Source organism: Sparus aurata, chromosome 24 (assembly GCF_900880675.1).
Source record: "Sparus aurata chromosome 24, fSpaAur1.1, whole genome shotgun sequence".
Taxonomy (NCBI): Eukaryota; Metazoa; Chordata; class Actinopteri; order Spariformes; family Sparidae; genus Sparus; species Sparus aurata.
The window spans coordinates 14,282,058-14,309,183 of record NC_044210.1 but is presented as its reverse complement, the minus strand read 5'-3'; the positions used below and the strand labels follow the sequence as shown (position 1 = coordinate 14,309,183).

The following is a 27,126-nucleotide window of genomic DNA, read 5'->3' as shown; positions in this document are numbered from 1 at the left end:
GAGTCGCGCAACAATAAAAGAAGTTAGGAGGCGGGCTCTTTAGCTCCTCCCACTGATATACTCCCCTCAGGGCAGAGGAGTCTGATTCACTGTGTTCTGGTCTCTGAGGAGAACACTTGCATGCACAAATTGTAGTAACAGCAGCAACAGCAGTAGCGGCAGAATTTCACTCTTCCACACAATGGCAGCCTTTGGGCGCGGCGGCCACAAGCACTTGCATTTCACAAGTAGTTTTTCAAACAACTTTGGTAACTTTTACCTAGCAACAAGCAGTTTATCCACTTACTTTGGATTTCACAGTTTGGCTGGTAGAGGGTCTCTGCGCCTCTCTTTTATCAGCCAAAACACACTGTCTTCCTGACAGGATTGTTGCCACAGCCAACAATTTTGGTATTACACTACACAGAGTGATACCTTTACGCACAACCTCTCACTGATATTACAGCTGTTCCCCACTTGGTTAGCAACTCCAAGTTTTTAGGGAACGCGAGGGTCTGAGTCCATTAATGTCCCTGTCGGCGCGCAGCGGATATTAATAAAACTTCAGGAACGATCGTCCAATGCTGTCGTCGCGCAGCCACTGGATCTCGCCCAACCGGTTCAATTCAAGTGTACAGCGACACTTATGCATGCAAAAAGGTCATGGATCTGGTTACCAGCATCCAGACAAACAATAGCGCGCGGCTGCTTTGGTCAGCCTTTCAATTCACTGATCTGTTTACAAGCAGATTCTGGTTAATTCCAACATGCAGCGATGTTGGAGAGCTCTTAATCACTCACGAATGACTCAGCATCCGTGCACATTAATTTCGTTTCGAACAGCACAATCACGGCTCCGCGGAGTTTTATGCTCACACACAATTCAGGTTACATATGCAGTTAAGAATATATGGTCAAGTATCGCATTAAATCACTCAGTACACCGTCAAGTGGCATTAAACAGCCTGGGTTCTGATTATTACAACCAATGTTTTATCTGTGCACATTCATTTAATGTGGGAAAACGTGGTTTTAGGTGGCCTCACACGGACGGCACCATATAAATATGTAGGAGACACTACTTTGATAAAAAGGGTTAATTAATTGCTGGTAATCAATTGTACTTTAGACGGGGCACCACCTCCGATGATTCTCTGTGCGACTAGCTCGGAGGGAACTAGCCAGAATATTAACTGTCCAAGTTTGGCTTGAACACAAAAGATCAGTCTCGAATTGATCTGTTGAATTTCAATTTGCTCCTATTCTGAAGTCATGAATTCTTTCCACTATACCGTCGGTTTCCCACCTCAAATTAAAAGAGCACAGACAACGACATGCGGTTAAATATGTTTATTTACTAAATAAATGCAGAATAAAGGATGTGAAATAAAAATTCAAATATGTGACAATATTAACAGAAATTGTGAAATAAAATGAGGACAAGATGAATTCTAAACGATGGTGGGTTTTAGTGTAAGTAACCGGTAATTTATCACTACGAATTAATGTTTATTCTATTGAGGCAATATGGCGAGGTCTTTGAATTTGTGAGATATATCTATATATATTCGAAGCTTCCACAAACACCAACTCTGATCTCATTCGAGTGTGACTCTTGTCGTGTAAATGTTTAGCCTACTTTTATTCGTAGAGCGGGATCCCGGACTCTGGACGGCCGGGAGTAGCTTCGTCTCTGTGCAGGGAGGCGGCGGCGGTTTCAGAGCCGCTGGAGAGCGATGCCGTCTCGGTTCACCTGAGGACAGCTCCTGGCCCAGCAGTGTTCTTGCTTGTGTGCGCTGGAGGCGGTCGGAGACGATTGTAGGCTCTTTCTCCTCTAGGCTGTGGATTTCTTCACGGCTTCTTGAGCAGTTAACTGCGCCGACTTGTAATAATCACGAGTTCTGGTCAGAGTCTCTTTCTTGAGCTGATATTGCGGAGCTCCGAACATATATCGATTAGGTCTTTGTACAAAAATAACGGGGAAAGAAACGCTGGCCTGGCGAGTCCGTCTTAGTTACTTAATACAAAAACAAAAATAGCTTTTCTGGCTTACTGAGTTGCAATACTTGGCGATATAAAAGAATACAAAAAGGATTAATCTCGTTCTCGCTTTGATTTTGGGAAAGAAGTTATTTTCAAAATAACTGCGCGTTTCTTGGTAAGAGTTCTGGGAGCAACTCAAATCTCCGGAGAAAAAGTCCGGAGGCGCGAACAAAGCAAAGTACGGAGATTAAGTTTGAAATTATAAGTGTAAACGCGTTGTAGAAAAGATTAAATAGGTAGGGTTACGAAAAAGAAGAAGAAGAAGAAAGAGTGACGTGAAGTCTGCTCTTTTAACACTTACGCTGAAGGCAGAATTGAGGGCGGACTGTCACGTCACTTCCTCCGGTGACGTCACGGCTCATATTACAGCTGATATTGCGAACTTATTACTTAAGGAAATATAATAACGCTGTAACGTCTCAAGATCACGATCGACTTATTCACCTAAATCCACCATGGTCTTTACATCAACCTTTGTTACATAAACATGAAAAGAACATGACAGGAATTGCCTAATAAAGTAAAAAGGGGAGTCATTGGTTATAACAAGACCCACACACAATTGCATACGATTTTAGCAGCACTGATGGCTTAAAAACATTTCGAAAAGGTTAGCTTAACTTTCGGTACAAGAATATATGTTGGAGGTAGGTAATCATATTTATAAGTACAAATATAAAGTCCATTTGTGTCAGAAACTCTCCTCTTAACTATATCCGGACTTACCACTAGGTGGAGCTGTGGCTCCATCACACTTTCAGAGATTAAACCTGAATTTACTAACTGTAGTTTCCTTGAACTTAGAAAACAGGGGGAAAAAGTATGTTTGGGTTATCATCCAGCTGAGTAAGGATATTTTGTCCTGTAAAAGATGAGATTACATTAAATACCCTTTTAGCATTAAGACAGAAATCAAGGCTCTTCCTTTCTCCTGTTTGGAATGCAGAAAGACTCGGGCTGGGTTGAGTGTCATAATTCACACGTGTGGCACTTTGATGGCTCGTACCAGATGTGGAGGGTATCTGTTGATGACAAGTCTGGTATAACAAATTGGGACCTTGTTTTTCTCAGTGACCACTGCGCCCTGAATTATCAACAGCCCGTCAAAGTGAACAAAATCCAGATGTAAAAGGAGACCTTTCTGAGTCTCGAATGTCCAGTGTCCTGTTAGCATAGACCCTATTTAAGTCAGGTAAGAGGGAACTTAAGGTGACAAATGGTCGTCTTCCCACTCTCAGCGGTAATCCTTTGGGGTCTGGCAACCCCCCTTTGTGAACTCAGCCAGCAGTCCCTTATCACAAGAAATGTTTATTGCCCAGCACATGTTGTTTAACCCACCATCAGAGTGTGAATGGAGGGAGGGGGAGGAAGAGAGTCAGGCCATTAGGGTGTCAGAGAAAGTGGATCAGAGGGGGTCTGTGTGGACCTGAAGATCGCGTCTCCTGTGATATAAAAGATGTTAAAAAAGGGACATGTTCCTACACATTATAACAGCATCCATGTAAGGGATAATGCCCAACGAGGCGTCAAAACAGGAGTTAATGGATGACGCAGAGGCCCATTAACTCCTGTTTATGGACACCTCAAAGAGCATTATCCCACTTATACCATGGTCACTTGCCAAAGAAAAGAAATTCGGACCATTAATTTACATTTTCATGCGTTTTACAGTCAAAATATGAAGCTTTTCACAAGCCATAACTTAGTTTCCCTGGTAACGCCTGAGGGTTTGACTAATACCTGGAACAGTCATTACTCTCCCGTAAGGTTTTTATGCAACGGAGACGTTGTTCACTCCTCCAGTAAATAGGACAGATCATAAATACGACTTGGCAACGGGAGATATTCTAGTCCGCTCAGCGATGAGCCAGAAAGCTAATGCTATGCTAGCAAGATTCAAAGTCAATAACATTGCATACGGTTGACAAACAGTAAATATAATTTGACAGTATGCTAGCTTACACGATTAGCTAACTAACCAGTCATGTCATTGTCCCCAAATCAATAGCAAGATTTTCAGGAACAAATGACCAGCCGTGTGTAACATTACTGTGGCCGCAGCCTGAAGCAGAGAGCTGAACAGTGAATGGGATATGGGATTATTCGCGTATCAGTAAGTTTAAAGGGGAAATGACTTTCTGCAGCTTGTGTGTTACAGTCGCCACCCTGTGGTGTTCAGAGGATAAGACACTGAAGGACTGAGAATAAAATATTCAGATTTGGTACGCCAGCTAGCGCATTAATTTACAGTGGTGAACAGTCAAATTGACTGGAACTACTTAGTAGGTGTCCATATATCAGGGGTTAATGGACACCCTGCAGCCAATCAGAATCGAGTATTCCTCCAGACCATGGTATAAATGATTATAAACTATTCGTGGGTTAAGATTGACAATGAAAATGGGGTATCACCTTAAAAACACACAGACATCATCATCATGATGTGTAGGTCACGCCTCTATAGGAGCCGCAGCGTCGGCTTTCTGTGTGAATTACACGTCAGTTTGTAATCAAGGCAGAGCTGCTTCACTCTGTGTGAGCGACCAACGGCAGAGAATTGGTGAACCGCTGCTGCGTTTGGGTAGTTATCATTATAACAGCCTGCAGGGGCAGGAAAGTTTCAGTGTTTTGCACCACCAGCTAAATCAAATGACAGAAGAAGACATTCAGTGATCAATCATCTGCTCCATTGATTAACATGATATGTGACCTGTGCAGAGCTGCAGATCTCTACAGTCGTTGGTGGACTTCTGGTTTAATGCTGTTGTAATTTACTTCAGCCTGGCTCGTAGCTGCTGACTCAGTTTCACTCTCAGCTGTTCTGGAGTCTGTTAAAGTGCAGCTGGTGGAAATCCAATGTTTCCTGATTTTGCTGCTTCAAAATAAAAGCTTTCAAATAACTACATAAGGCAGGACCTTCATCTTGAAAGATTTATAGGAAGTGTTGAATGCAGGAAGATGGCGTGAAAACGTTGCATGAATGGACTTTTAATTTCTTTTCTGTGGCAGCAAACAACACATGGTTTCAGTCACTAACTGAGTCTGTCCACACACTTTATGTCCGACTACAGTAATAACAGCAGCACTTTACTGTGACTGCAGCAACGTGCTCGTAGCTCTGTCACATACCAGAGAGACTCACTCCCTACCAACACAACACAGAGTAGTGTTTGTTGTCACAAGTTATAGAGCTGCAACTAACAACTATTTTCATAACCCATTAATCACATAAAATCACAAAAGCAGATGTTTTTTTTTTTACATGTCCAGCATTTTATTAAAAGAATAAAACATTGCTCTTACATTTTCCTCTTTAGTCTTGTTCAGTTCACTTTCAAACAACGTATAAATTGTAAAAGCAACATGAATGTATTAGAGGTGATGAAATGTCTCCATTATAAGATGCATCACGATGCAGAGACAGAGCATCATCAAGAGTCTGCAGCTCATGTTGATTGTTGATTGTTCGGCCCCAGTGTTGTATCTTAAAGCTGCCATGTGAAAACTAGATTATTGCAGACAAACGTGAAAGACGCTGCAGATGGATACAGGTTTGATTGAAAAGATGAAGCTTTTTTTTATTTTGTAGACTGCTGTAGTCTGATTATTGGAAGGACTTTCAGAATAAAAGATCATTGCGGATTAATGCCTATATATATATATATATATATATATATATATATATATATATATATATATATATATATATATATATATATATATATATATATATATATGTGTATATATGTATATATATATGAGATATAGATATATAGCCATCAGGTTGGACTTCAGTGCTGAACAGGCCCAGCAGAAGGGTGCGGGCCTTTCCTTTCACTGTGGGTTGTGCTGTTGTAGTCTCCCAACAATGTCAGACACTCCGGTGGAGTCTCATTCCCTAGTTGCACCTAATTAATTGTAAGAAGGAAAGAAACACAGGAATAAAAACAAAGAAAATCACCATTGACAGAATGTTTTATGTTTTTAATTGATCATTACAAAAATGTACTTACTGATGTTGGTTTGGGAGACGTGGGTTAAGGAGGTGGTGATTGTAGAGCAACACTGGCCTCATATTCACTTTCACCTTCATAGCCTGAGCTCTCTGTGACCTTATCTGAAATGAGGGTCTTCACAGCTGCAAAGAGTGATGGAATTTCTGGAAAATATGGCCCACCGAATTTACCACAACAGGACTCCAAACAAGTTGTAAACACATAACATGTAAACAAAAATAAACAAAATACACGCGCGCTCATTTTTGGTGTCTCAAAGTGTAACAAAATGTGTGAGGGGTTCTGAAGTAGCTAGCTAGCTAACGGCCGTTAGTCACTTGAGTCCTGCTTCATTAGCTAACGCTAACGTTAGCTAGCTAGCTAAAAGTTCAAATGAGGCAGGACTCACATGACTAGCGACTGTTAGCTAGCGTTTGCGGCCGTTAGCTAGCTGGCTAAAGGCCGCCAATGTTAGCTAACAGTCGTTAGTCATGTGAGTCCTGCCTCATTTGAACTTTTAGCTAGATAGCTAACGTTAGCTAACATGTCCGGAGACATGTGAACCACAGTCAGACAGAAAGAAAGACAGATTCCTGGCTTCATAGTCAGATGTTCCTCGCCCAGATAACCTTTACATTTGGCCCGGATCCGTTTTAAGCCCCTTGTCTCCGTTTCTAGCTCAGATACGTTTTCTGATAGTGGACCAGATCCGTGCCAGATAGAGGTTTCAGCTTAAACATTCCAACTGCCATCAGTGTCGTATTTCTATCGCTTTACAGATCTGGCCCATGTCACTTTTCCAGCAGGTTACCGGAAGACATTAGCTGTCTCTGACACTGAATTGGTCCAAATCTGCAATCCATATCCGAGCCGACACTGTTTTCACATAGGCTACACTGATGTGGCCCGAATCCGTGATACAGGTCTGAGCCGACTGCATTCAACAAAGGCTAAAAACTGCTCTGGCCCATATCTGCAATATGGATTTTAGCCGACACTATTTGACATAGGCTTCACTGGTGTGGCCCGAATCTGTGATACAGATTTGAGCCAACTGCATTTAACAATGTATTTGGCCCATTTAAAATGTCCCAGCTATAGAAATAGTTGGACAGACCGGTTATTTTAGTATAGGCCTATCTCACAGCCTACATTCATACAGAAAAACATTCATCCTTGCAGTTATCTAGTATTTGTTCTTACTAGTTAAGTAAAGTAAAAAATAATGTTAAAGCCAAACTTTTTTGGAATAGTCCATGTAGTGCAGACTGGGGGGCACGGTTGGCAGAAAGACCGTCAAAACATGAGTAATTGATCAAATTAGACATCCCGATGCTACTATTGTGAAGAGATGTTTATAAAAACAATAAATATGGGGACAAAATAGAGAAGGGCATTTTGTATGGGGCTCCAGGCAAATGCCTGGTTTGCCTAATAGTACGGCCCGCCTCTGTGTGACCCCAGGAGAGAAGAGAGAGAGATGCTGACATTGGCACAGGTCCGTTTCAGGTCCGTCTTACGACAGCGGAAAAAGTGCCAAGTGACCGTTGGTCTCGCTGGACTGTCGTCATACAGATACGGCCCACCTCCGTAATACGGACCTCAGCCAGAAGCGCGAAAAGAAATCATCGGACCTATGCTCACACCGGATCTATCTGTTCTTCTGATCGGACATTTCGAACTGACCATGGCTACCACACGTAAGTTTCTATGTGTTTATTCTAATTTACTGTCTATACCTTAAATGCATTGTGCAACTGAAATGCTGTTGGCTTTGTAGATAGCAAGTTAAAGGGCTGTTAACCATTTGTTCACCACAATGGAGTCGGTGTTAGCTAGCCGTTTGACGTTAAAGCCGCATCTGCTTGTGAAAAGTGTTGCACAGAATAGACCTAGTTTTAGGCTAACCGAATGAATTTTTAATATCATGGCACAGATTTGCGCGAATGTGCTGATTTTTAAAAGGTGGTCTTTGCTTTTTCCTGTTATAGCGCTGAGAATTGCAGGCGCACATTCACGAAAACGACATGTAGCCTAACTTACGATTTCATTGCATCATTGTGAGCTTAATTTTACACTTTGACCAACCATTTAAACACTCGTTTTAACTGCAATTGTAACGTTATGCTGCCAGCTTGCCATCAGTTCACTGTCACTGATGCTACAACCTGCAGCTTATGTAGATCTCTAACCGCCTCCTTGAACTTGCAGAAGAAATACCTTGCTGGATCCTCACAGCCCTCTGCTGTGAGGCGGTCAGAGAACTTAGTGCTAGCTGCAGATTGTGGCATCAGTGACACTGTCAGATGATGTTTAGCTGGTAGCCTACAATTACAATCAAAACGACGCGTGTATGGCTTATATCGTCATTCTGCACAGGGGCGTCGCACCCGTGGGGGATGTGTGTGTTTTAACAGCCACACTTGTCCCGGTGAGTGGGTTCAACACCCACACTTTGTCTGCAGTTTTTCTGCAGTTTTGCACAAACGCCTTACTGCGGCCGGAGTCACTTTCTCTGGCCGCTCTGTGTCTGCTCTCACTGCAGCTGCCTCCTCTCCTCCCTCTCCTGTTGCTGCTTCAAACATGACACCGGCTTTGCTGACCGGCTGATGATTGGCTGTTCTGCCTTAAGTCCCGCCTCTCTTGCTGTTAGATTTATTGTTCAGCTCGTGCTGTTGAGGCGGGATCTACCGTAAAATACCAAATAATAGCCGGGCGTGTATTTGTCTCAACCACTTAACAGACCAGGCGTTTATTTGGGACAGGCGTTTAATTCCCTCCTCACAAAAATCCGGGATGAAAATGTCACAAACTTCTCCAGCTTCTCTGTGAATTCTCTGGAAACGGAGAGCAACCAAAAACAATGTCTGTAACGTTCTCTGATGATTATTCCTGATACGTTCAGTATACAGGTCGACACAAAACCACATGATGTGTTTTATAATGTTTTTATGTGTTTACAGCTGCTAATGTATGTAACGCTGTTACTGTGATGACATATGACAGTTAAATATTTAATCTGTCTATAATAACCACATCCTGACATGTAACTGTGATTTTTGATAATCTAAGTACTAATAATAACAATCATGACAAAAAATTAACAGAGACTGCAGATCAAGATAAGAAGCTGCACCTGGCAGTGAGCAACTCTCTTTTCTGTTAGCAGTGAAGTGACATAGTCCATGACAGAACATTATAAAATATGATAATGTATAAAATAACATTTAATGGTAAAAAAAAGTACAGTTGCAGTAGACTTCTATCATAAATGTTATATTATATTTAAACGAATCAAGACAGATGTCACATCTACATGTCAGGGTGTGGTTATTATAGACACAGATTTAATATTTAAGTGTCATTTATCATCAACCCCGACCCCAAATTGTTTTAAAAAACACCACCACCAACACATCCATCCCCCGCACTTTCAAGTAATTTTTTATTGTACCTTTTTATTTATTTATTTTTTAAATGTATTTATTTATTTTAATGTAATCTCATTATTATTATGCTTTGGCAACACTGTCTATGTTACATTCATGCCAATAGAGAGAGAGAGAGAGAGAGAGAGAGAGAGAGAGAGAGAGAGAGAGAGAGAGAGAATCTCTTTCGTTACCGAGTTACCACGGTAACGAACTGAGCAGACATGCTTAAGAGTAGCTCCTGAACAATATTTTCGTTTTTTGTTCAGAAATGAGATAAACACTGAAAAATAGTAAAGAACTTGAATACAGAAGTCGACAGAACAAGCCAGAGAGGAGAAAGAGGAGAAAGAGAGGAAAAACAGCTGGAACATAACCCTGGAGACAAAGATCAAGACAAAGATCAAGACTTTTAGCTGGTTGAATACAATGTTGCTAACCTAAGCAATCAAAACAACTAGAAGAAAAGAAAAGAAGAAGACAGAGGAGGACAGAGGAGGACTCAACTAAACAAACAAGAAGACTAAGTGAAAACTACTGGACACTGGCAGTAAGTTTAAACACTTTAAATTATAAATTAATTACAAATAGAATCCCATCTGAAATATTAAAGCTAACAGCTAACTAGCTTCCACTAGCTAAATAACAGTTGGACAGTTGCCTAGCAACGGCATCAGTGGCATCTCCCTGCAGCAGTAGCAACAGAACTTTCCTGTTCAAAAACTCACAGACCTCAGAGTGTTAACTGCTGTATCATGATGTCTACCTGCTCTGAGACAATAGAATATCCACCAGCTGTAAAAAGCAAGACGGCAAGGAGCAAATATAAACAACAAGTTCTCCGGGAAAGACCAGAAACACTCTTTCTTGACCTGTATAAAGATGGGAGGGCATGTAATCTAATCTTCTACACTGATGAAGCTTATGCCTGGCTAGATGTCATCAGCTCCCACTACTCCTCAGTAAAAAGAACAGGGATCTGCAATGGATGGAAGATAAGTGTGTTTGAGGAAAATGACCCAGACAACACAGTCATAACAGTCAACCTGTTTAAAAATGGAACTGCCATGGTACAAGGACACCTGGCAAAGTTTGAAGATGTCTTCCCCTGCTATGAAACTCAGGGCTCAAAAGGAGAAGGAACGTCTTACAAATACCCCACCAACCCATGGAAGCAAAACCTCCATCTCTTTCCCCACGTCTGACAGAGAGCCTGCAGACGCCGACACTGACCCTCCCCTACTGGAGCACCCAGAGGCTCTGAACATCATGAGGGAACAGTTCTCCCAGATGGAGATAGAGCTGGTACAGCTCAGGGAGCAGCTGGACCAACAGCAGCCTAACTCTCCCTCCTTCCAGGATACCCTGACCATCTTCAGGAGAGAACAGGAGGACATACTCAACGCTCGGTTGAGAGAGTTTCATCAGGACAGAGCCAGTCATAACAGACAGCTGGACTACCTCAGTGAGGAGGTGAAGCAACTGAGAAGCGACAGAGACAGCTGTAGGGCAGAGATAGCAGCACTAAGAGAAGAGCTGCTGGAGAGGGACAGAACTCTGCTCAGTCTACAGGAGAGCCTGAGAACACAATGCTGTCTACCCACAGCCACCCCTCAGAGCCAGACCATCCCCACCCAAACCAGCCCTGCACCTGCTCAGCCTCCGCACAGCCCTACCCCTGGGAGCTCACCCCACCTACCTCAACAAGCTTCAGCCTCCAGCCACAGCCATGCTCACACCCCAGCACCAGTGGATTCAACTCCACACTCCACTGAGACTGCACAGGCACACAGAGGCAGAAGGGCTGAAATCATCCTGCTCATGGACTCCAACGGGAAGTTTCTAGATGAACAGACTCTTTTCCCAAGACACAGAGTCGAGAAGATCTGGTGCCCTAACACCCAGAGAGCCCTGGAGCTCTTGACCGTGGCTGAGCTGGGATCCCCCAGCCACATAATCATCCACACAGGCACCAACGACCTAAGGTCCCAACAGGAGAGAGTGGCAGACTCACTCAGGAGAATTATTGAAAAAGCCTCCACCACCTTCCCAACCAGCAAAATCATCATCTCCACCCTCCTGCCAAGAAGAGACTTCCACCCCCACACTATACACAGGGTGAACGCCAGCGTCTCCAGGGACTGTGCCCTAAAACCCAACGTGTTCCTGGCTCACCACCCAACACTAGGTCCAGACTGCCTGTATGACCACGTACACCTATACAGAGAAGCAGTCCCCATCCTGGCCAAGACCCTGAAGGACATCGCCTTCAGCAGGAACCTCACCACCGCTCAGAGTAGCAATCGGCCAGCACAGACCCCACCCAGACCTTCTAGACCTCCAAGACCTCCCATAGCTCCTAGACACCACCAGCCCAGACTAGCAGCAAGGACACCGAGAACACTCCGGCCCTCGCAAGATCACCACCATCACCAACACACCCTGCAACCAAGTCAACACAGGCCCCCACAACCTAGACCCCCTCCCCCCCGCCTACTTCCAGCAGTACAGCCAGCTCTACAGGCACCCCAGCCTACTGGACAGAACTATGCTGAGGTTGTGAGAGGAGCGGCACCCCCACCCCCCACTGGTGACCTCAGGGAGATACAGTACATGCTACACCTGCTCTGCTCTAACCTCATAGCTAAGTAATAGATGAGCAGAGACAGAATCGTGAAATGTTTGAGATAAACTCATATACATACATACATACATACATCATACATCACACACTCTAAACTATCCCCCAACATCTCTTATTTAATCACATTTAATTGTTTATTTCTTGTTTTTGGTAATTTATTATTTGTTTTAGTGTTTATCTTATTTTTAAAACAGAACACATTCAAATATGAAATCCTTTCAAATAACATGTTGGAACATTCAAGGCCTTAGATCATCTGCTTTTGGTTTAAAAAGCCAAAATCCAGATTTTATTAGAGAAGTAAAAGACTCTGATATCACCGTCTTACAAGAGACATGGTACAGAGGAGACAGTTCCACTGGTTGTCCTTACGGTTTCGTCGAGATTATTATTCCATCAATTAAACTCCAAACAGTAACCCAGGGTAGGGACTCAGGAGGCATGATCATTTGGTATAGATCAGAACTAACCCACTCAATTGAAATAATCAAAAAAGTAGAATCCCATATTTGGCTGAAAATTAGCAAAGAAATAATATGTGCAGACCAACATGTCTACCTATGTGCTATTTACATACCCCCCTCAGAATCTCCATACTACAACGAAGATATTTTTTCCACTCTAGAGGGGGAAATAAACCAATTTAAAACTTTAGGAAATGTGCTAATCTGTGGGGACCTGAATGCTAGAACTGGAGAGAAAGCTGACACTATAAACATCCAGGGAGATCAGCACTCAGGCCTACCTGGAGAAAAACCTGCTTTCCTCTCCCCGAACTCCCCCCAAGACACAATTTTGATAAAATTACCAACACAAGCGGTACCCAGCTTTTACAGCTCTGCCGCACGCTGGGTCTGTATATAGTCAATGGTAGGTTACGAGGAGACTCTCTGGGCCGTTACACATTTAGTTCAGCTCTTGGCAGTAGTACGGTAGACTATGCAATAACAGATCTGGACCCAATGTCTCTCAGAGCTTTCACAGTCAACCCACTCACACCCCTCTCGGACCACAGCAAGATCACAGTCTACCTGAAGAGGGAACACAATAACTATGAGGCCTCTAAACCCAGTGAACTGTACAACACCACACATTCATACACATGGAAATCAGACAGCATGGAGAGCTACCAAAAGGCATTTGAAAATTCCAAAATCCAATATTCAATCGATTTATTTCTTTCTGAAATATTTCCCCATAATAATGATGGTGTAAACACTGCTGTGGGCAAAATTAACGCAATTTTTGATAAATTGGCAAAGTTATCAAACTTGAAAACATCTAATCATAAACCAAAACAGACACACAATAACAAATGGTTTGACAGCGACTGCAAAAATATAAGGAAAACTTTAAGAAAGTTATCAAACGAAAAACATAGAGACCCAAATAACCAAAATATACGCCTTCGTTACCACGACACCTTAAAACAATACAAACACACACTGAGAGCTAAGAAAGAACTACAGACCAGAACCCAGCTCTCTGAAATAGAAGAATCTTTAGAGTCAAATCAGTTCTGGCAGAAGTGGAACACTCTAAACAAAACACAACAAGATCAATTGGCAATACAAAATGGCAGCATTTGGATGAATTATTTTACTGAATTATACAGCAATTTTGCAAAGAACAGTGACCAAAACAAAACACACGCCAAGTGGAAAACTTTAGAATTAGCAATTAAAGACAACCAGAACCCTCTAGATGCTTCAATAACAGAGCAGGAACTGACGGAAAGCATCCAATCCCTGAAAGCTAAAAAGGCCTGCGGAGTCGACAGCATCCTAAACGAAATGATCAAATATTCTGATCATAAATTAAAATTGGCTATACTCAAACTTTTTAATATAATTCTAGCAGTTGGCACTTTTCCTGACATATGGAATAAAGGTTTAATAACACCACTTTATAAAAATGGAGATAAATATGACCCTAATAATTACCGTGGAATCTGTGTAAATAGTAACCTGGGAAAAACCTTTTGCAACATTATTAATAAAAGACTTATCAGTTTTATCAATGACCAAAATGTTTTGAATAAATGCCAGATTGGATTCTTACCAAATTTTCGGACAACAGATCACATCTATACCCTCCACACCCTGATTGAGCAAGAATTAGACAAGAAGAAAGGAAAGGCCTACGCATGTTTTGTTGACTTCACAAAGGCCTTTGATTCCATCTGGCATGAGGGTCTTTTCTACAGACTGCTCAACAGTGGCATTGGAGGAAAAACATATGATGTAATCAAATCTATGTACACAAACAGTAAATGTGCAGTTAAAATAGGAGACAAACAAACAGCCTTCTTTCCCCAAGGTCGTGGGGTGAGGCAGGGATGCAACCTCAGTCCAATCCTGTTCAATTTATACATCAATGAATTTGCATGTCAATTAGATCAATCCACGTCACCTGGTCTCAATCTGAATGGTACAGAAGTTAAGGGTCTCCTGTACGCAGATGACCTGGTGTTGCTGTCACCAACCAAAGAAGGTCTACAGCAGCACCTCAACCTCCTGCATACATTCTGTCAGTCCTGGGCTCTGACAGTCAACCCAAAGAAAACCAAAATTATGATCTTCCAGAAGCAGTCCAGAAGTCAGGACAACACACACAATTTCTATTTGGACACCACTAAATTACAGCATACAAAAAACTACACATACCTTGGCCTCAACATAAGCTCCACAGGAAGCTTCAACTTGGCTGTGAAAGATCTGAGAGACAAAGCAAGGAGGGCTTTCTATGCAATTAGAAGAAATATCAAACTGGACATTCCAATTAAAATCTGGCTTAAAATTTTCCAATTTGTATTAGAACCAATAATTCTCTATGGCAGTGAAATTTGGGGACCAAAACTAAACCATGAATTTGACAAATGGGACAAAACAATAATAGAATCTTTCCACACAGAGTTCTGTAAGAACATCATGCACGTCCAGAGAAAAACACCAAACAATGCATGTAGAGCAGAACTCGGCCAATTCCCCCTCATATTGAAAATACAAAAAAGAGCAATTAAATTTTACAATCACCTAAAATCTAGTGACCCCCACACATACCACCACAAAGCCTTAACCTGCCAAGAGCTGAAGCCAGAGAAGAGTCCCCTCAGCCAGCTGGTCCTGAGGTTCTGTCCAGACAACCCAACACGGCCCGGACAGCCTCGGGACCTCAACACCAAGCCAATCAGACCAAACCAAATTATCAACCAACAAAAAGAAATCTACATCGCATACTGGAAGGAAACAACTAAAAGACAGAGTAAATTAAAATGTTATCTGACCCTAAAAAGAAACTTTGCGTTAGCAAATTATCTGAGCACAGTAACAGATCCTAAATTAAGAAAAGCCTTGACTATGTACAGACTCAGCGAACACAGCCTGGCTGTAGAGAAGGGTCGGCACAGACAGAGCTGGCTGCCAGAGGAGGAGAGACTCTGCTCCCACTGTGACCGACAAGAGGTCGAGTCAGAACTGCACTTCCTCACCTCGTGCCCCAAATACCAGGCTCTGAGAAATCAACACTTTCCCAAAATAATACAAATACACCCTGAATTTGAACACACAACAAACATGGAGAAACTCCCATATTTACTTGGGGAAATACCCAAATGTGAGAACATTGCAGCCAAATTCATCATCTCATGTCACGACCTGAGGACAGCCAGTGGAACCTGAGAAACTACTCAGAATTTACTTCTTTGTATTTGTTTTTAATTGTTTCACTCTTACTTATTCATTTATTTATTTACTTATTTTTCGTATCAACATAAATGCACACACACGCACACACACACACACACACACACTTACACTCACCAACACACACACACACACACACACACACGCACACGCACACGCACACACACACACACACACACACACACTTACACTCACCCACACACACACTTACACTCACCCACACACACACACACGCACACACAGACACACACACAGACTTCCACAGTCTTTGTGCCTGCCATAGACTGAGAGACAGGAAGTGACAATCATTTTTTTATTTTTATTTTTTTTTGTTTATTTGCTTGTTTGTTTGTTGTTTTCTTATTTTTGTTATTACAGTCCTGATGTGACTATGACTGAGTCAAATCATAAGTTATACATATTATACATACAGTATAACTCATTTATTGTAAATATTGTTCTCCTTTATTGTTATTATTATTTTGAATTCTAAATGCTTGCTTTGGCAATATGTGCGGTGTTACCTCATGCCAATAAAGCTCTTTGAATTGAATTGAAGAGAGAGAGAGAGAGCTTGCTTTGGCAATATGTACGATGTTACGTCATGCCAATAAAGCCATTTGAATTGAATTGAATTGAATTGAGAGAGAGAGAGAGAGAGAGAGAATCCTCATGGCTTCAATCTGTCTGTAGGCTACGCAAACAGCCTAAGCTATGTGAATTGCTCTGCTCATGATCATGATAGTCGGCCCTGTATTCATTCCAAGCTACATGCTATGCTTTAAACAAAGTTGAGGTGGTCTGTGAATGCGAACTACTGTAGGCTATATTCAACCTCCTCTCTGCACAGAATGGGAAAGAATACAGACGTGAACTTGGGAATTGCAACAACACGCATGCCTTTGAGGAGCCTTATAGTAAGCCTTATAGTAATTAGAATGATGGGCTAATCTTCATTCATCTTCAATCTTCAGGTGCAGTGCGCAAATGCTCACTGAAGGCAAAGGCGACGGAAGCAGAGATCTGGGCGCATGTGATACGCTGGTTTGCCCCGTCAACAGATAGGAGCGGCGGGCGCCAGGAGAGGCTGGCAGGCCAGCAGCAACAGCAACAATATGAAAACCTCACCTGAGGCTTCTCTTGGTTGACGCCATCCACCAGTGGTCATTAATACGTTCTGTTTGTTGACTTTGTTCACGTCGTTTTGATATAGTTATAGTCATTTGATATGCAAACATGGGCCAGATAGTGTCTTGTCCTAGATTTGAGGCCAATCAGCCTATACGTTTGAGATTTCATTGCTCCAACTGAAACCTTAACAAGTCATGTCAAGCTTTTTATTTAGTTATAGGCCTTGTAGTGAAAATGTTTTGTTTTTGTTTTTTTTGGACATTCCACAGACTGTGCAAAATGTAGCCTATTAGCCTATCTTACATGCAACAGGGTTGTAAATATGAAGTTCGTCAAATTAATTAATTTATTCTTTAAATCTTTTTTTGTTTTGTTTAGTCAGCAAGTTATTGTGCTGCTGGCTTTTATTTTATTTTAATGCGAGGCTTTTTACTGGTATGTTATTTATTTTGACAGCTGGTGGTTGCTTAGCAACGGTAAAGCTACAGCTCATCCCCTTCTATGTTTGTCCGCTGTGTGTGTGTGTGTGTGGTACATACTGTCAACAGCTCCGTGTGTTTTTTTATTAATTATCCTTTTTAAACTTAGATTTAAGATAACACTTGAGCATATAGCTAACGTTTCGTGTTTGATTTTGTCATGTTTTGTAACGGTTATTAAGTGTTGTCATCTTTAATTTCGTTTGTTTTAGCTGTTCACCGTTCATTCCTATATAGTTTCAGTTTATTAAGGTTTATTTATTGTATTTATTGTATTTTGTGTAATGTATAGGGGAAGGAGCTGCTTGGTGTCTCCGTCAGTAACCATCAGCTGTTTCTCTGTTGTCAGAATAAATTCCGTGAACCTGACTATAGCCTGTGTGTTGTCTCTACTGACCCGAACTGAACAAGAGGGTTACACCTACACTAACTGACAAAAATGCCGAAAATAAGGCAAAAGTTAATTTCGGTGGTGATTTAAGCAGAATCGTATCACATCTGGCACTGGTCCGGTAAGCGGAGTCGTTTTACGGACCTGTTCCGCATCTGTAACACAATGATCAGGCGGCGCTGGAACGGCCCTGGCACATATCCGCAACAACCCCGAAAAACAGATCCGAAACGGCTTCGGCCCGATGTGCGTTTGGACTCAGGAACGAGTCCGTGAGGCGGAGCCGGGCCAGATCCTGCTCTATCGTATTGCGGTTGCGGCCCGGTTCCGTTACAGCGTCCAATGGCTATCTATCTGGTCACATCTGGACACATCATGTTCACCACAGCAGATTTCAGACTAAGAGACATTTTCTGTCATTGTTTCTGCTTTTAATGGCATCAAACATGACATGAAGTTCTCCTCACAGTAACTATTACTGCTGTAATATACATCAGATATCAATCCAGCACCAAACTATAGTAACATGAACATGTCAACACATGAAACCATGAAACTGTTTCTATCACAAACAGGTTCAGTGACACTTGTGAGGTTCTGGAGGGAAACAGTCTGGGAGTCTCTGTCACTTGGTTTTGTGGCAGAGGTCGGGAACCAACGTCCAATGTTTTCTGATTGATTTATTACGGATAAATTGTATTTGTTTCTTTGCTCCGTAAAACAAAGCAGCAGAAACACAGCAAGAACAAAAAGCAGACTGTGCAGGTGAGATTCAGAAAAGCCCTCAAAGCTGCAAACAGGAATCGGACCTCAAAAGTTCTGATGTCCAAATACAAAAGTCCTATAATATAGAAACATAAGCACAAGTTGACATTGGATCAAACAGCAAGCGTAAGGTCGCCCACAGGAAACAGCAACAACATCCAATAAAATAAAGATGAAGTGATAAATCCAACAGGAGGTTTGTGTGTGTTCTCAGATGTTGTCGTCCTCTTTCACACACACCAACATCCTGTGGCTCACTCTCAGTGTGTAAGGAGAGTGGCAGAGGTGAAGAGGTTCAGGGAGAACAGGGAGAAGCAGCCTGATGGACAGATTGTGTTTCTGTGTATGAGAGTCATGTCATGTCCATGTTTGCATGCTGAAAGAGGATGTGCTGCTCTGACCCCCCTCCTCCTTTCAGGGTGGAGCCTGCTGGAGTCCGATGGTTGACACCAGGTCTGAGGAAGTGTGAGTGTCTTTTTACTTTCATTCATGAAAACACTGTGACATCACTCATTCACATCTGTGATGTCATCATCACACTGATGACGCATTAATAACTGCAGCTGTGTTGTGTCTTTTTCTCTCCATCAGATTCCTGTGAGCTCACAGTCGACACAAACACAGTCGGCAGAAAGATCAAACTGTCTGACAACAACAGGAAGATGACACGTGTGGAGGAGGATCAGTCATATCCTGATCATCCAGAGAGGTTTGAGTCCTGGTCGTGGCCTCAGCTGCTGTGTAGAACTGGTCTAACTGGTCGCTGTTACTGGGAGGTCGAATGGAGAGGAGATGTTTCTATATCAGTGAGTTACAGAAAAATCAGAAGGAAAGGAGACAGTGAAGACTGTGTGTTTGGACGGAATGATCAGTCCTGGAGTCTGAGATGCTTTGATGATGGTCGTTACTATGTCTGTCACAATAACAGAGAAACACTCATCTCCTCCTCCTCCTCCTCCTCTGGTAGAGTAGCAGTGTATGTGGACTGTCCTGCTGGCACTCTGTCCTTCTACAGAGTCTCCTCTGACTCACTGATCCACCTCCACACCTTCAACACCACATTCACTGAACCTCTTTATCCTGGATTTGGGTTTTTCTGGTCCAGTCCTGGTTCCTCAGTGTGTCTGTGTGGTGTTTAGTGTGCAGAGTCTCCTCCTGTCACAGAAACATTGTCAGTGCTGAACAGTTGAGTCTGTACAGGATCACAGTCACATCAATCTTTCAGCTTCTTGTCATAAATTCATCAGTGAACTTTGTACAAAATTATTCAAACTGATTGAAAAGATTCTTCATTTGCATTTTAAACTTCGTCCATTAAATTGTGTAAATTGCATTGACTTGTACTTTCTGTCACGTGTTGTTTTGAATTCCGGCTCTTTGTGGCTGTTGAAGTCCGGCTGTATTTTCAGGACGTTTGTTGGATTTGAATCTTGTCCGTGAAACTAAACAGCTGTGAGAAAAGTCTTTCTCTGTCTGACCCGGTGGCTCCACTTGTTACAGAGCAGTTTTAAAGTCCAACAGCAGGCAACGGACTGAAGAGCCGGAGACCAAATAGTCCACACAGAACCAATAAGCTGCCGACTCGACGGCTCAGTGAGCTGAAGAAGTTCTGTGAAGTTCTGAGGTCGTGGGTTCAAGCCTGGAGTCAGAACCAGTAAGAAAGGAAGGACGAGTATCTGATGACGTCGCTTCCACTGTTAAAGTTCTGAGTCCAAATCCTCGAGGTTTTCACACAATTATTTTGTGGTCAAAAGAAGTGAAATGCTCAAAGAAAGTGATTCATTTAAGACTGATTCATCAGCTCAGGATCAATCAATCAATCAATCAACTTTATTTATAAAGCACTTTTCATACATGAGTATGTAGCACAAAGTGCTTTACACAGGAAACATAAAACAATAATAAAGAAAGCCCCTCCCTCCCACCCTCTGTACTATATACATGCACACATACGCACACACACATACACACACACACACACACACACACACACACACACTTACTACAGGAAATAAGGAGACATGGCAAGGCACTGAGGATTGAGGAAACGCCACCTTTGGGGCCGTCCACACTGGGAGGAGTCACAGGCTGTGCCACGGGGGGCACCAGTGCCCAGGCCCCCCGACCCTGACAGACAACGAATGGCTGGGCCAAAGGGACCCAGGGACAGCACCCCCAGCAGCATCCCAGACACAGCTCCCAGTGTGGAGGACCCCCCTGAGGAAACTCTGGAGTTAACCCTTAAAAACTAAAAACATAAGATAGGATAAAAACCCTGACAAAAGATAATTTAAAGAAGTGAACAGTTAAAAGGATAAAATGCATAAGATAATAATAAATAAAATAAAATAGTATCGAAGATAAATAATTAAAAAAAAATTATTTAAGATGAAAATTGTTTAAAAAAAACAAAAAAACAAACAAAAACAAAACAAGATAGGAACAACAACATAAAATACGATAGAACCACATAAGAATGGAATAAGAATTTAAAATATTAGTTAAAAGCCTGATTAAAAAGGTGTGTCTTTAACCTTCCCTTAAAAATATCAACAGTCTCTGCAGACCTGAGGTTCTCCGGCAGGCTGTTCCACAAGCGGGGGCCATAGTGGCTAAACGCCGCCTCACCGTGGGTTTTAGTTCTTGGTTTTGGTAGGGATAAAAGGCCAGAGCCGGAGGACCTCAGGGTCCGCAAGGGTTGATATGGTAAAAGCAGGTCAGATAAGTAGGAGGGCGCAATGCCGTTAAGACATTTAAAAACCAGTAAAAGAACCTTAAAATCGATCCTGAAGCGTACGGGGAGCCAATGCAGTGACTCTAAAACTGGTGTAATGTGCTCCCGCCCTCTGGTCCTCGTCAGCACTCGTGCGGCTGAGTTCTGTAATAATTGGAGATTTAGAGTACTCTTTTTGGGAAGACCAGAGAGCAGGGCATTACAATAATCTAAGCGACAGGAAATAAAAGCATGCATTAGCACCTCCGTACTGGCCTGGGAGAGAAACGGGCGGACTCTGGCTATGTTCTTAAGATGATAAAAACCTATTTTTGTCATATTTCTGATATGTGGAATAAAATTCAGCTCAGAATCAAAAATCACGCCCAGATTTTTTACTGATTGTGTTGGTTTAAAATGTTGTAGTTTTGGAAAAAGTTTCTCTCTCTGGCCTTCAGGACCTATAACTAAAACCTCAGTTTTGTCCTGGTTGAGCTGTAGGAAATTCACTGCCATCCATGACTTGATGTCTACAATGCAGTTAAGAAGGGCATCAATTTGATCTGTTTCATCAGAAGACACGGCAATGTACAGTTGTGTATCATCAGCGTAGCTATGGAAGCTGATGCCGTGTCTCCTGATGACATCCCCAAGAGGAAGCATGTAAAGATTAAAAAGAAGTGGACCTAAAATTGACCCTTGGGGAACCCCACATCCAATTTCATGGGTTCCTGAGGAGCATGTATCCATACTTACATAAAAGCATCGATCTGTGAGATAGGAACAAAACCAGTTGAGGACAGTACCAGAGAGGCCGACCAGATGGCTGAGTCTGTTTAATAAAATGTGATGGTCTACTGTATCAAAAGCAGCGCTTAGATCCAGTAGAACCAACACTGTGAGCTTTTTGTTATCTAAATTCCATCTGATGTCATTTAAAATCTTTAAAAGTGCTGTCTCGGTACTGTGGTTTCTCCTAAAACCAGACTGATGTTTCTCTAAGATGTTATTTCTGTTTAAAAAGTCATTAACTTGGTTAAAAAACAGTTTTTCTAAAATTTTACTTAAAAACGGTAGGTTGGATACAGGTCGGTAGTTGTCAAAAACGTTGGGGTCTAAGTTGCTCTTCTTAAGAAGGGGTTTCACCACTGCCATTTTGAAGGCGGTGGGAAAGACACCCATCTGAAGAGAGCAGTTCATGATGTTTAAAAACTGTTCCTCAAAGAATCCATAAAATGATTTTAAGAGTGATGTGGGAATTGGGTCTAAAGGGCAGGTTGTTGGGTTTACTTGGGAGAATACTCGACCAAGTGTCCTTGCATCAACCAGGGCAAAACTCTCCAGTGTTTCCTCAGGCAAGGACAACAGTTCAGATGCGTTAACAGATAAAACTTGATGGGATAAGAGGCAGGATCTGATGTCCTTGATTTTGGTTCTGAAGTGGTCTGCAAAGTTCTCGCAAAGATCGTCTGTGGGTGTCTTAAAAACTTTATTAGCGTTAGAAGCCGTTAAAATATTAAAAGTGGAGAAGAGGAGTCGGGGGTTATTTTTATGGTTGGTGATGAGTTGTGAGAAATGGGAAATTCGTGCCTTTCTGACTGCATTATTGTAGCTTTTGAGTTGTTGACGTAAAATCTCGTAATGAACTGTCAGTTTATTTTTCCTCCATCTTCTCTCTGCACTCCTGCATTTTCTTTTCAGTTCATTGATTTCATTGTTTTTTCTCCACGGGGGTGTAGGTTTTCTTTTTATTGTTTTTGTTAAAAGTGGAGCTACTGAGTCAAGAGTTGACTTCAGTCTACTGTTAAAATTATCAACAATAAAATTACAAGGTGCAGGTAAAATTTCAGCAGGAGTGCTCAGTAAAATCCCCATGAAATTTGCAGCCACTTCAGAAGTTATATAGCGCCTCCTCACTGTTCTCACCGGGGCCTCCCCTTGGTTAAAACTGGTGATGTTAAAAAATACACAGTAGTGGTCAGACACAGCCAGGTCGGCAACAGAGGACACACCGATGGACAGGCCATGGGTTATGACCAGGTCCAGGGTGTGTCCTCTGTTGTGAGTCGGCTGCATGACGTGCTGCTTAAAATCAAGACAATTCAAAAGATTTAAAAACTCTCTGGATAACGGGTCCGAGGTAACATCAATGTGTATATTAAAATCACCAGTTATTAAAATCCTGCTATAAGAGGTATGGATAATTGATAACAGGTCAGAAAATTCACTGATAAAAGAAGTAGAGTGATGGGGTGGTCTATATACGTTGATGCAGAGAATCGGAGGGCTGCTAAAAGTAAAGGCATGGTGCTCAAATGACATGTAACTGTTAAAAAACACTCCATTTGAGGTTAGGGAGTCGTGGGTAATGGATGCCGTCCCACCCCCTCGTCTACCCTCTCTAGTTGAAAATAAAAAAATAAAATTTGGCGGGGAAGCCTCAGTGAGAACACCGGGTGCGTCAGTGCCAAGCCATGTCTCAGTTAAAAGAAGACAGTCTAACTTATTATCTAAAATCACATCATTCATTAAAAAAGTTCTATTTAAAAGAGAGCGAACATTAAAAAGTGCCATGTTGATGGTGACAGGTGGCTTGTTGACTGGGGATTGTTCTGGGAGTGGTCTGAGGTTATTAACGTTCACAGAATGGGTATGTCGGTGTCTGATGTGCTGATGGAGTGTAATGATTACGGGGATGGGTGAAATGTTGGTGAGACTATGAGGTCCAAGTCCGGTGTTGTGGATACGGTGATCAGAGGTGGAACTGAATGGATAGGAGCAAGGACCTGGGGGACATCAATCAGTGTTGTGCAGAGCAGCTGGTGTGAGTTTGGGAACGTTAGCATGCTGTACACCGTGTGTCAGGTTGGCTGACAGCATGCGGGTACCTGCCCTGTTCAGGTGAAGCCCGTCTGGCCCAAAAAGATGTCGCCTCTCCCAGAAGACATCAAAGTTATTAACGAAGCCAACGTGGTGTGAGTTGCAGGCAGAGGAGAGCCAGGTGTTGAGGCTGAGCAGCCTGCTGAAGCTGCCTATCCCTCTGCCGCAGGTGGGGGTGGGGCCGGAGATAAAAACAGCCACCTGGGACTGTGAGACGATGTTAAAAAGGTGGGAGAAGTCTCGCTTTAAAAGTTCAGACTGTTGCTTGGCGATGTCATTTGCACCTGCGTGGATGATAATCCTTTTTGTCTGCGGATGCGAGCTCAGGATGTCGGGTATTTTCCCCGTTATGTCCGAAACGGTGGCTCCGGGAAACGACATGGTGAACGCCCCCTTCATGCGGACGTGCCTCACAATTGAGTCCCCGATGACCAGGGTTGTGGGAGCGTCCTCTCGGGCTTCAGGGGAGTAAGCCGGCTCAACCACCCCGCCACCCACACCAGGGCCCCGGGTGTGATCCCTCGCCTGGTGGGGAGAACGGGAGGAGTGCCAGCGCACCGCGTCCCTGACGAGCCGCTTGCGCTGGGATAAGGAGCGGGAGAGGGACGGCGGAGGCGGACCGCCCCGTGATGGACATCCACCTGCTGGAGGACAGCTAGCCGTGAGTGGAGGAAAAGCTGTGGTGTCCATTAACGGGGGCATGGTGTCTGTGGCCACAGGAACAGGTGGTGTTTCCTGGTGCGGATCCCGAGCCGCCGGCTTCTCACTCACGGACAGAGCCGTGTACTTGTTGGAGAGCTGTAGGCTCGGGGTAGAAGTAGCCCCGCCATGAATCCCGCTCGGAGCCCTCGTCCGCCCGCGGACGACCACTTCGGTCCAGGGGGTCCCCCTATTTGGAGTGGAGCAAGCGGGCCGCCGACCGGAGGAGGACGGCTCCCAGAGAACTGTGTGCCCGAGTGCAGAGGTGGTGTTCAGTGGTGCTAACTCACCGGCCTGTGAAGTCTCCAGCCAGCTGGTCAACGCCGGGAAACGGGACCTGAGGGTGGTCAGCAGGGAATCCTTCTTCTGCAGCTCGTTCGACATCCGTTCAATGTCCACGAGAAGGTCAGCAATCTTTTTGAATGCCTTGTTCAGCGTTTGTTCCATCTCTCCAGGTGAGTCGGCAACGTCCAGTGTTGACATGGTGGCTCACCGGGCTTTTCTTTAAAAACTTAAAATCTAAAAATCCGATGACTAAAAAATTAATAAATAAAAAACTTTAAAAACCACCAATGTTGTCCTGCTGTGCTCCGACAACACAGACAACAACTGGATCCATGCACAACAATTTACTTCCAGTCAGTGAGGAGGAGCAACGTTAGCTAGCTAGGAGCGACCACAATGTCTGATGTCTGCTGCCGTCAACCGCTGCCGTCAACCGCTCTGTCGTCGCTGAGTCTGTGTGGACGGTCACCTGATGGTGAAGTGATGCTGTGAAGTCTGGAGGTTGTGGGTTCAATCCCTGGGTAGTTCAGCTGATTTTAAACCTGATGTGCACAAGAATAAAAAAGGGACAAACTTATTCAGGCCCACATCTGTTTGTTTAAGAATAAAGAGTGGTAGAAATACCCACAATCCTTTGCTGCAGTAAATAACTGCAAGTGAAATAAAACAGCATGGTGGCAGCATTAATAAAAGACTTCCTGCTGATTTAAAAGATGTCAGTGATTGTGCCGCCTCAGAACACCACTGAACATTTCCCTCATTTGATTCCAGGACGACAAACAGTGAAATCTGTGCAGTGAAATGTAACAGACTGAGATATATACAGACTGAACAGTGTGATATGAGCTCACTGGATACACAACAGCTGTGGTTTCTTTTCACCAGCAGAGGGCGGCAACGTCCTCCAACTCCAGCAGAATAATGCTGAATAAAGAGCCAGAGAAAACACATATTACTGGTTATTTATGCAAAACAAAAGGTACAACAGTAACAGACACACATTCAATCAGGTAGTAACTCTAAATTAGTGAAATAGGAAATAAAGGGTTGCCATTTGTGGAAAAATTTGACTGTACATCCTCTCAACATGTATTTAATTTTCTCAAGTTTTGAAAAACACATGATGTCTTTGAGCCACTGGGAGATAGAAGGATATTTAGCAGACTTCCAATGCAACAATAAGGAACGTCTTGCTAGTAAGGATGTGAAAGCTATAATGTCCTTTTGTGTAGAGTTAAGTGCAAGTGAGGGGTCAGAAATCCAAATATAGCAATCAGAGGACAAGGATGGAGATTTAGCCCAAGAACAGTAGACATGATAGTAAAATAACCCGCCCAGAAACCTTTCAGACCAGGACAAAGAAAAAACATGTGGCTAAGGTGACAAGGAGAGCCATCTTCCACTTCCAGATACAGTTCAGACAGTCTAGACTTAGAGAAATGCTCCCTGTACAAGACCTTAAATATGATAAGTCCAAGACGAGCACAAGAGGTGGTAGATCGTATCCTCTCTATGGCCTGTTCCCAGGACTCTTCCTGTATTTGCATTCCTAGTTCCTCTTCCCATGTACACTTAAGTTTAGCATTTGAGTGATTGCTAAAAGCCAAGATAATATCATACAACTTTGAGATGATTTCCTCTGTGATGAGGAGCAAATGAATACGTGGTTTCCCATCGCTGTCCTGGAGGTAAAGAGGGGAAATTAGAGAAACACTTAGTAATAAGATTGCGAGTCTGAAAATAACGAAACAGATGAGTAACAGGGAGGCTGAAGTGAGATGACAAATTGGCAAAACTATCAAAGACACCGTCTACATACAAATGTTTGAATTGTGTCATACCACACTGAAAATGTCGAGTCAGAAAGTGATGGAGGAAATAAATGGTTGTTATTTAAAGGACCCAAGGAAGATCCATCCATCCATCCATTGTCAACCGCTTATCCAGAATCGGGTCGCGGGGGCAGCAGCTTCAGTAGTGAGTCCCAGAC

General features: G+C 43.0%; 1 pseudogene; it reads left to right on the top strand.

Moving 5' to 3' along the window:
- Positions 1–20,095, top strand: part of LOC115576502 (NACHT, LRR and PYD domains-containing protein 3-like) — a 28,721-nt pseudogene extending 8,626 nt beyond the window's left edge.
- The last annotated feature ends 7,031 nt before the right edge of the window (positions 20,096–27,126 follow it).